This window comes from Corvus hawaiiensis, chromosome 9 (assembly GCF_020740725.1).
Source record: "Corvus hawaiiensis isolate bCorHaw1 chromosome 9, bCorHaw1.pri.cur, whole genome shotgun sequence".
NCBI classification, from domain to species: Eukaryota; Metazoa; Chordata; class Aves; order Passeriformes; family Corvidae; genus Corvus; species Corvus hawaiiensis.
Window position 1 is genome coordinate 11,542,086 of NC_063221.1, and position 11,925 is coordinate 11,554,010.

Sequence of the window (11,925 nt, forward strand, 5' to 3'; positions counted from 1 at the left end):
CTACGTGCTTCACGTTCACAGCTTCCTCAGATAGGAACCTCTGTTCCAGAGGGTCACTTAGCATTTCAAACACACCTGTAAGGACTGGATGGACCGTAGGACCATGTGACTGGTGGCATAGGACTTACTAAAAGGTAAAGCCACAGAGCACAGCTATTACAGCCCTTCCAAACTGTGTATTTCAAGTGCTGAGAACAGTGTGTTCACACTCCAGCTCTGGCTGATGCAACACATAGGAAGTATGTTAAGAATGAGTGAGTTTTTCTATTACCTTGCCTTAGCAGTGGGTATTTTGGTTTCAACTTCAGACAGGTTGAAATACAGCATGTCTGCATCTGAAAGGTACTGCTCTCTAATAATATCACTTATATCTATGATAGTTAAAAAACTCCCAACCCTAATTAATAAAAAACCCAAAACCTTAATTTCATCCATTGCACAGGAAGCTGTATGTTAATCACTAACATGACAAAGCCCTGACCTGGGGCTGAGTCCCTAGCTACTATTGCAACATGTTGAAAAGGCTTTATGTTTAATAAAGGAATGGCAGGGAAGAGACAGCACTGCTTTCATACTTCTCTCTACTACTACCCTTATGAAACAGTTCCGTGGCTTTCTTGCCTCTGTTTTTCAGGCTCTACTATTTTCATTATTTTGCCACCTCCTGTCTTAATTTTAGTCAGCAAAAACTAGATAATGATCACAGAACAAAAAAGCTTTCTGGGAATACATTTACCCATCTGCTCCAAGTCTGGTGACATGTCACTAAGCTGTCATTAAAATAATTGCCTCTAATACTAGGTTATACATGACTCCCCAATCAGAGATTACAGCAACCTGTATAAAATACACCGCTATATTGTAGGAACGAAGCATTGCTTTTCAAACAATTCCTTTAATACTTATGATATATAAATTCCACAAATAATGCAAATTTAAGAGATGGAACCTACCCAGGGTATTTTAAACAGCACATTTCTGAAAGAAGAGAACTGTGGGTCCTGTTGTATTGCCAAGCACAAGTGGCTTTCACAGCCCTTTTCTACACAGCCATCCCTAAAGAGTCAGGTTCAGTTGACAGAATTAGACTTCTATCATCATAGAATGGTTTGGGCCAGAATAGACCTTTAAAGGTGGTCTTGAGCATCACTGAGGGATGCCAAGTTCCCATATCACGCAGGGATGCCATCTAATCCCAGAGTTAGTCACTTGGGATCAGTTCACACCAAGCTTTGAAGCAGAAACAACAAAGAGAAATTACTTCTCACAACCCATTTCCCAAGATTTTCTTCAAGCTATCCATCTAGGCTTTCATAAATAAGCCTATAACAAAATGTAACACAAAGCCAACATCATATCAGCACTGTTAAAGGACAGCAACACGACTTTCTATTAACAGCTTTTATGCTGCAAAACACTGCTCTGCTGGCCTGAAAAAGATACAAATCTATATATGCAGATCATTTTTAACATCCCTAGTTAACTGCTGCTTCTAATGAGAGATGCCTAGAATACTCACTAACACAATCATTTCCTGTACTTATAGGCAAGAGTGGTGACAGGATCAGAAGACAACCATTGCAGTAATTATCGCAGAGATTATCAGAATACAAAAAAAACCCAAAACAAACAAAACAAGACCCCACCCAAGACAAAATACAGTCTGCTAATCACTGTGAATGCATCATAACACAGTAGCTGGCAAGTCCATGACAGTGTCTTCCACAGGTTATGTCTGGGGTTGCTGCAGGTGCAGTCTCAGCTCTGCACAGTCAGTTCAAAACCACCCAGTAGCAGGAATCTGCTGCGTAGGTTGGGTCATTTCTGCACTGACTGTGCAGCAATCCATGAAGATTACCTGAAAATGCAGCACTTGGTATGGTCCTAACTCTGGGAACTTGAGGATTTTCTTGTCTGATTGGGCTTCTCGAATGGCAGGAAGGAAGATGGGGGCCATTGAAGGGAGGATGTTTGCTCCATCTCCTCCCCACTCACACTAACAATGCCAATGCCATCTAGTGGTTCAAGATACTGTGATGTAGAAAGTGGGCAGTTATGCAAATACTGTGGGGAGTGAAACCTGAGAAGTGAAACTTTTTCACTGGATATTTTATGTCTCTCATCATAAAGAATAAAAGAGCAATTTATACTGGAAAGGTTGGTTTTCAGTCCCTGGAAATGTTCCCACTCTTCCCTTTCTATAGATTCAGCAAAAAGTGGTATTTTACATCTACCTCTGCATCCTTCTCTTTCTAAACATGGCAGAGGGAAAAAAAAAATCAATAATGGGCAAATCTTGCACCCAGCTCTATGAATGGCAAAAAAATCCCCAAGAGATTAATTAGATTAAACAGCAATATTGAAATTTAATAAATATGTATCATTGTAAGGCCGGAGCAATTGCGAGCTGGATTTTCAACAAAACCAGGCAATAAATAGAGTCTATTCAAGGACATACATGCAGTCAATAACATCCACAACATGACAATACAAGGCATTTAAAGAAGGAAAGAGATAGAAAGTTTGTAAGTACAAACACACACAACACATAAAGTCTTTTTGTTAGAAAACAAGGAGGTGAGTATCATCATCAGTATTTAATGTGCTTTATAATTACCTTTTGTTCAAGTCTGATATCATGTTCAGGGTGAGGGGGATTTATCAGTTTGCATCAGAAAGCTTCTCCAAAGCTTGTCCAAAAGTGGCTATGTCTGGAAATGTGGTAAAACAAACTTTGTTAAAAGACTGCTTACCAGAACTTACCCTGCTTTCTTTTCTGAAACCAGAAATAGCTGACATCTACAACAAAAAACAGATGAATAACAGCTAAGACTGAAGAGTTTTTATGTCTGCATAAAACCTATTCAACCAAATTTTCACAGAAAATATAACGAATTGAAAAAAATACCCTGAAAAAAACTTGTCAAGACATTCTTGAAAAATGCTGAACTTTTTCATGTAATACAGCACATATCACTGTACTCAAGGGAGTGAAAATTTGTCATTGCTTCAGTAAAGACAGTTTCTTCTTCCTTCCCTGTGTTTTCTGTACATTCAGATAGAGATTTTGCACGCACACAGCTCCAGCCTCAGTTTTGGTCCCACCCAGCTCAACCCCTCTCTTCAGAAGCCCCTGACTTTCAAGTCTTCCTAACTTTTCTTGCACATGAACTTTTAGGTAGAGAAACACTACTTCATACACACACATGCTTGCATGCTAACACAACCAGTTGGTCATGTTTGGAGTAATGCATCAGAAGAGCTATGGCACCTTAACGATGTATTCCATTAATACATCATCAAAGCTATGTCACTCTCATGATATATTCATCTAATACATCACAGCAGTGCTGTATCCTGGACAATGGATTACTCCAAAAACATAGCAACAGCCAGAAAGCCTCAATAAAAGTTTTGTGGGGTTTTCAACTTACTTGTATGAGTTTGGGTGTGGTTTTTCCTTGTTTTGGTGGGGGGGGAGGTGTTTCTTGCTTTCTTTTTAACTTATCAGAAATAAGCGTGCGCTAGGGACAGAATGTCATAACTGATAAATATTGATATAGCTAAGAATCTATTTCACAGTCCACTACCTAATACATCCTAATCCACAGTGTGGATCATTGTGCCAGGATACACATAGCTGGGGAGGAGGGGAGTGCTGGTCACACCTGCATTCTGTCCTGAGCCCCCACACACAGTGCTGGGGTACCATTCCTCTGCAGTCACACCCAAATGATGTAAACAACCAGCTCCTCCTTAAAGCCATCAGCAAAGGCTCTGTAAAATGAAAGGTTTCTTACAGACAACCTTACTCAAAAAAGTGTTGCCAGAAAAGAGGTGGAAAAAATTTTAGAAGACCTCACTAATTTAAATCCGTGCTCCCAATTGCAGTGATATATTCAAAAGTCCACCAAAACGGTGAGGTGTGCACTCATCATGTCACTTATGCTCCTAGCACTACCCACCAATCTCTCTCCTCTGCTGGCAACCTATGGAGAAACTTAACAAAATGAAAATTTAATCTTTTTAGTTACTCATTTCATGACATAGAACATAGACCATACTAGTGACCCATGTGTTATAATGCTAATAGAGAATATTTACAGAAAGACAGGGGAGAAGACCTCTTAAAAAGAGAGGACTTCCACCCCTTTTGAAATCCTTTAAAAAAAATTTAGCTGATCATCTGTATCACCTATTTCCATGAGATTATGAGGCTTTAGTCAGTGCAGACAGTAACACCAATCACCAGGAAATACAGGCAGTGTTGGTGCAGATAAATCACTCTTTAATTTCTCTGATATAATCGAGTTGCATTTCACTGTTCACATAGAATATGTAGGTCTGCTCTTGCTCTTTATTTACACGATTGCCAAAACCACACCAAAACCCGTCTGATCAATGAGTCTATATATCTACAAACTAAGGCAGGTTATGAAGGCATGCATGTTTTGGGAAGGAAGATTTGGCAAAAGTTCAAAGGTCAAAACCAGCCTACACACTGGAACATAACAGAAGAGAAAGTACAAAAATTTAAAACAAATTACCTGCAGCAAAATAAAGACAGAAAGGAGAACACAGAATTATAATCTGAGAAGCAAGCAGAAAAGGTAAAAAAAAAAAAACAAGAGAGAAAAGAAATAAAGTCCTCACAAATAAAATAAACTGAAGAAAAGAGAGAAGGAAGTGCCTTCCTCAAAAACCTTCCAGAAAAACTGTGCCCGAGCAACATCCACAAAGGAAAACTTCAGCCCACATGACTCTGTTGTTGTCACTCCTCTAGCATAAACAAAAGCAGAACCCAGAGTGTGGATAGGTGGATAGGCTCTTAGAAACATCAGTAACACTGAATGGTGTATCTGAACCTCCCTCTTTCAGAGAAATTCTTACAAGCTTTCAGGTATTTTGATATTTACTTGCCTCTGTTTTGAGGGACAAACAAAGTTTTTCTCCCTGTCTCCTAACAGACATTGCAAGACATCGAGACTGTCACAGGAGAGCAGAGCAGAGCAGAACCAAGAGCACCTGTCACCCAGGCTCAAAGCCTGGTGGTAGAAGGGAATTCTGCACAGGGGTTGCATGAGGAAAGGCACCCATCACTTCACAGACCACTGCCCCAAACCCTGAAAAACCCTGACAATTACATGGTAAAAGGGAAATAAAAATTAATGATAGCTCAGCTACTTAGCTGTTCTTTGGGACTACAGAGCCTAATATACTAAGGTGAAAGCTTAAAAGCTTAGTCCAAAAATGTTTATGGCCAAAATGTAAATCTTTCCTCCTATTATTTATTCATACATTTTTCATTGATTTCACTTAAAGTACTTCAAAGACAATTATTACCGAAAACAATACTAAGATATACAAATCATTCAGCTGCATTCCCTTTCCTCAGCCATATGCTCCTCCTTTTCTGGCACCAGAAAAGTTAGCTTAGACACCAGCCCTCTACATTCAAAGCACTGCCCATTTCCTAAGGGCACAGCTCTTCCCATACAGGAAACAAGCATACATTTAATTTTAAAGCACTTGGCTGAAGTTCCCATGAGCATCCCCATGGCTGAGGCAAAGCCCATCCTCAGGGACCTTCTGCCCATCTGCTCAACACCATAGCATGTCCAAGGCAGCACATTTCTCCCCCTAGAGAAGTCATGGCCTATTCCTACACACCTACTGCTTTCCATAAACTCCAGGCTCTCCATCCTCCTGTAGCTCCTGCTGTGAGAGGTGGCTGCTTTGGGCACATGGGTCATTGCTCCTTGACAGCTCTCCCTGGTTATTCCCACAGCCTGTGTGGTGTGTGCTCATATGCTGGGATCTCTTGCAGCCTCTCTGGGTGTCCTTTGTCCCTGCTTTGGGCAGCGGAGGTTACATGTGGCCAAAAAGGTGCTGGGAGAATGGCAAGAGCCCCACATTGCTGGTGTTGGCAGTCCTCAACTTAGTAGCTCCCCGAATGCCTCCACCTTCAGCCAGCCTTGTGGAAGTCAGCACCACGTGCTGGTATTAGCACCCACCTTCATGGGCAGCTGAGCAGACCTGAGACAATGCAAGGGGAGCAGGAACTGCCAAGGAGGGAGGTGGAAAACAATCAGAACATGGCAGGGAGGGCAGAGAAGACAAAAAGGAGACAAGAAGATAATTCAGAGGCCTCTGACAAAAATCCATGTTTACAGTTTCCTGAATGTTTGGAGTTAACTGTAGCTCTGGTACCATTTATACATAAATAAACTAATTTTATGAATGCCAACTTGTTTTTTCTGGATTTATCACTAAGATTCCCTACATTACAGTTTTCCAATGGTCTAATGCAAACTGTAAGTAACACTGTTTTCCCTGCACACCACATTTCTTACTATTCACACACAGGATAAAGTACAGCATTACTAATCTACAGTTAAGTTACTTTCTATTAAATTATACTTGTACTCACTCTAATAATTTACAGGCAAATGAGAGTCTGGATTCAATTTTCATTTCCCTTCATTTGAATGCATTAATATTCTTTGATTTCTTTTCTACATAGCATTCATACACTGTGTTTTCCCACAGCGCTGAATCCCTCAGAAGCATAAAACACAAGTAGTCATAACACTACTGAAGGGAGGGGGGTAAATGCTACTCACATGCATTTGAAAAGTCACAAGTCTTTGCAGAGAAGGAAAAAAATAACACACATTAGCAGAGTAAGAGATTCATAAGAAAATGTAACCAAGAAAACAGTAAAAAGGTGCTTAATTTTCAAAGAGTAGAAAAAGCCTCATAAAAATAACTTTTTTCATGTCTAAAATCAAATGCCATATAACAGAAACAAACAAACAAACAAACAGTTTCACATCTATGCAGTCTCTTTTCCCAGTAAGTCCCAAAAAATATTTCACCTGGGGAAATGCCCTCTACTGCTAAGGCAGGAGGACAACACACAACACACAAAACTTATCCAGCTTGAGTGACTTTCAGGAAAATTTCAGAGTAATTTGGGCATTGCAGAACAGAAATGGAAAATAAACTGCTTCTATATCCTACCTTGTCCAGCATTCAGCATAAATCACAAGACTAGGTGGTCTACAGGACTCCACCCTTCCAGCTACACCTGAGAGCAGAGCTGGAGCAAAGGCAGGTGGCTGCAGTTGCCTGTGCCATCAACCCATCAGTGGGCAAACAAGTCCTGTCCTCCACACCCCTTTCCTGGGTCCATCCCCAACTCAGATGATCTTTTTCCCTTGGTGAGCCACCTTGGCTAAAACATCACTTCTCCACTGACTTTTGAAACCTGTTAACCATCTACAGGTCCCAATCTTGATATAAATACTTTCTATCAGAATAAATACTAATGGCAACATACTCAAGACACATTTGTGTGAAGGAAATGTGGAACAGATCAGATGCTGAGCTACTAACAAATTACTGTGTCTTACGAGCAACAGACACTGTGCAGAGATCTAGAGCCTGACATACACATTGGATAAATTAAAATTATACGAAAACAGATTTTAATTATAAGATACTAACTATAAAATATAAACACCTAAGTGATTGCTGGACTGCCTTTCTGAAGGCACTGACAGGAAAGGTTATAGAGAAAAAAACCAATTCACTTGAAGAACCATAATTCACAAAAGAATATCTCCCCTCCCTTAAACATATTGTACAGTACACAGAACCCACAAATTTAATAGATGAACAGAAGAATTTCTATTTAGTTTTTAGAATAAAAGATGACCTATAAAGAAAACCTAAACATTAACCCAAGCACAGAAATAAGTTCTGCACACCAAGGGTGAGTGCAGAAATCACCTCTGGAAAAGAGGGAATTTATAGCTCCTGCAGAATCCTCCCCCCAGTTTCGGGTTCATACTTGACACTTTGAGTGCATCACACTGGAACACGGCCATTGCACTGAGGCAGCGCATAAAGCAAAGAGGAAATTGCCTGGTTTTTCATCTGTAGGACAGCAATGAAGATGATAATAGAGAGGAACCTTTAAAAACTGTGTGCCATACCAGAAAATGCACAATTCTTACTAGTGACCCTCTGGGACATTTCAGTACATTAAGGAATATTCAGGTGTCTTTGGTGTCAATAGCAAACACTGAACTAGCTAGAGGACTTTATTGGAGCTATAAAAAATGCTTTCCAGAGGGTTTTGGATTCACACACTGCATTCTCCCCACTTATACTGCCCAGCTAGCAAGGGAGCACATGGCTCATTTTTCAGTGTGTTAGATCTATATGGAAGTTAGCATTCTTGGTTATCTTAAAAGGATACTTGCACCATGTCACAAAACCTGTGGCCTAAGCTTACTAATGTTCTCAACAAACTATATTTTGTGAATTTGATTTTGAAATTGAACACCTTTTCATGAATCCATCTGTATGGTACATATGACACAAAAACATCAGCTAGATGATAAGAAGATGATGATGAGAATTTTACCATATCCTGTGAGACTTCATCTGATCATGCTAACCTGAGGATTACATTAAACGTGGTGCCTTACTTGCAAAATTCTATTCTTAGTGCATTTGGGAGGAACACAGCACACACTAGAGGTCCTCAGGACCCACACCTACACCACTGTTCCAAGGTATGGGAGGTACTTTCACCCAAAGGAGCTGTGCCATTCTAAAGGCAGCCCCTCTTCAGTGGGAACGGTCACTGTACATACAATAAACATCCTGTTCCTCTGCAGTCTGCACAATCAAGGAACAAAGTTAAGCCATAAAAAGGGTTTGCTGCTCATGAAAGATTCATGTCCTGAGGAATGACACACCAGACTGATGTGGCCAGTGGTCAGATCACAACTCTGGCCTGTGGCCACTAGCTCAGCAGCAGCCATGGGCCACACAAGGCTTCCCCCACCGCGGTCACAGGTCCCGACCAGCACAGAGAAGGGGATGGGGCCTGGGGGCAATCTCCAAGCTCCTGGAGAAGCTACTGAGGTTTTCTGCATGGGTGTTTTCTGTACTGTAAGCCCAAAAGACCTCTATAACTGATGTACCACTGGCTCTGCATTTTGTCCAGGCAATTTTCAAACATGACCTAACTCATACTGCAACCAGCTCAGGGGACTTATCAGACAGTTCTGCCCAGACTTGATTAAAAATTGTAGCACAACTGGAACCTCACCTTATTTGAATGGATCCATGCAATGCTAGTCAACTATTACAGTGAAAAGTGGGCTCACATGTAAATTTGAGTTTTCCTTTTTTTGGGAGGCAATTAAAGTATTTTTCTGAGATCTGTTTCCTACTAAAGCAGTTATGAGCAAATCACCTGTAAACAAATACAAAACATAAACAAGGAGAGCCATGCAATGTTATAAATCCCATAATCTGAAGCACAATATTAAAAATGATGAACCAAAAAGTTTCAAGTCCTTGTTATCCTTCATGTAATTCAACATGTATTTAAATTCCTCTGGTGCCAGCTCTCCCCACTGTCTTGTTCAGATTACCACAGGAATTTATAACAAATTTTGCAATGCTTTTGACCTGCATCAGCATATTAAACATTTATGAAAAATCAATGGATTTCAATCATGTTATGAGCTGTTCTTCACACACATGTCAGTGGCAAATGGAGAAGTCTATTTATCCAAAGTCTAGAGAGAAGGTGTTGAATTGGATACAAGTCTCCAATTATATGAAATTACAAATGAAAATTTAAGAGAATAAAAGATAGGCAACTTTGGAGAAAAACAGGAGACTGAGAATTTGGAATCAATGTTTTTGAAGGAGAGATGAGATACAAGTTACATAAATGAAATTAAGTAATTACATTAGAAGATGTTTCAAATAGCCTCCCTAATGAGGTATATTTTGATTCAAGGGGAAATAGTCAACTCGGTCATATCACCACATCATTGAAAGAAAGGGAAAAGAAGATGGCAGCATACTTCCCCCTCTTCTTTCTCCCTGAGGCAATCTTAACCAGCACAAGCAGGTTAAGGGGACATGTTTGTGCCTTTGTTTGGGCTGGTTCAGTCAAAGAACAGTGCTCTCCTGGCACACACTGCAATTCTGCTTGGGAAAAGGAGTCCAAGCACCTCAGGAAAGACTTGCCAAGAGTGAGACACGTCACACATTGAGGGTAGATGAACACACATGTCCAGACAGCCTGCCATCACCTATGCCTGCCTGGGGAGCCCCATAAACACCGGCATCTGCAGGGGTATGACAAAAATAAACTAATAAACAGAATGTCTCTCCAAAAAATATCACCCCTTAAACTTGGACTCTGGGCTGCAAGGCTACCATTGCTGACTTACTGCCTTTTTTCCCTGGATTTTGGGCACACAGACAGACTAGTAGTTCAACTCCATGTTTCAGTTGCAGACAGTGAAATAACTTAGAGCCAAATTCTGCAGAAACTCTCCTGTGAAAGTTTCAATACTTTAAGCTCCAGTATATTGAACAACCAGTGCACAACACATTAAGCTTTAAAGATAGTGTCTCTTGTTTGTTCTATTTCTTTATTTTTCTTACCTATTGTTTTGTTTTTAATTTCCGTGAGTAAGCAGTATTGGTATCCTGCTGGCTTCCTGCTTAGCCACAGGAGAAGGAAGGGGAATTTTTGCAATAATTTAAAAATACACTGAAAGTATGAAAAGGTTAAGAATTCTGAACAGAAAAAATAAACTAAACAAAAGCAAAGCAACCTGGAAAAATTAGCCTTTATCAAATGATCAGAGTAGATGCGAATTCTACAAAGAAAAGGCTGTCAAAACTGTGTCCTTAGTAAAAATATGCCTATGATATTTTAAAACAAAGCTGTGAACATACCTTGTTTTTTGTTTGCCTTGGTTTTATTTGGTTGGTTTTTGAAGTAAAATTGAGTGGTCTCCAGCAAGCCATCCCAAGGTGCATGAAAGTGAGATTACTATTCATGTTTCTCATAATGCAATATTCTACTGCAAATCGAAGAGAAATCTTTGTGTTTATCCGCTTGCCAAATCCACAGGCTCCTTGCTTTTATGCCAGCCAATTCCTTTTTCCAGAAAAAAAGGGAGCCAAAATGCTTCTTGGAGGCAAAATGAATTTTTTCATAAGCAAAAGAAAAAAAAAAATAGTGCAAAACAAAGGAGAAAAACAAATACCATGTTTTAATACCGTTTTCAAAGATTCAAGTATTTCACAACACTTCTTTCACCTCCAAAATAAAGGAAGGCATTAGGCTCAGATTTATATTAATTAGATTAACTAAAACGTCTGGAAAGCCTATTTGCATGCCTTCTGCATTTAATTAGAGCCCAAGACCTTTCCTGCTGCAAACATACCTTAGCAAAGACCTGCAGGTTTACTCAGCTAGAGTGGACAGGGGTCAATAGGCCAGCTTTGACCAGCAGCAAGTCTGAAACTCAGGAGCTTTATGCAGAGCAGCACATTTTTGTTACATTATTCTGCCATCTTGTACTTTTTGCCTTGGCTGCCTTCACTGTAGGAAACTGAAGTCACACTACAATACACTGCAAAAAGGAACTGGTAGCAGAGCTTAGTCTTTAACAAAGGTTGAGTTCATGTTGTTGCTGCATCCTCTGAAGGGAATGCTGTTTTGCTGTCTTCAGCCTTGATTACTATGGGGAAAAGCCCTAAATGGGATATTCTTTTGGATTGATAGACAAAACACGTGTGTTGATGCATCTCACAATGTGAACATGGTCACCATGGGAATTGCTGCTTAACCCTTCTAAAGTTAACTTGGATGCTGCAGGGTGTTTTCATGATCTTACAGGTAGTTAGACAATTGAGGAAAAACATTTAAAATGCTATTTTCTGCAATATGTATCGGGTACATCTAAAATGTAAGAAGCAAACAATAAATGATGATAAAAATAGAAAAAGCCAAACAATACTGACATTATTCAATATATAAATATTCTCATCAGCTGTTATTTAAGAAAATTTATCAAGACAACAGGGAATGTC

The 11,925-nt window shown here is 39.9% G+C and overlaps 1 long non-coding RNA gene across 1 annotated transcript; it reads right to left on the reverse strand.

The window, feature by feature from the left end:
* Positions 1 to 2,623: 2,623 nt before the first annotated feature.
* LOC125329890 lies at positions 2,624 to 11,008 on the reverse strand. Its single transcript, XR_007205302.1, has 3 exons — positions 10,783 to 11,008; positions 9,128 to 9,274; positions 2,624 to 2,711 (listed from the first exon to the last, which is right to left on the reverse strand). It is a non-coding gene; the product is annotated as an uncharacterized LOC125329890 (long non-coding RNA).
* Positions 11,009 to 11,925: the final 917 nt, after the last annotated feature.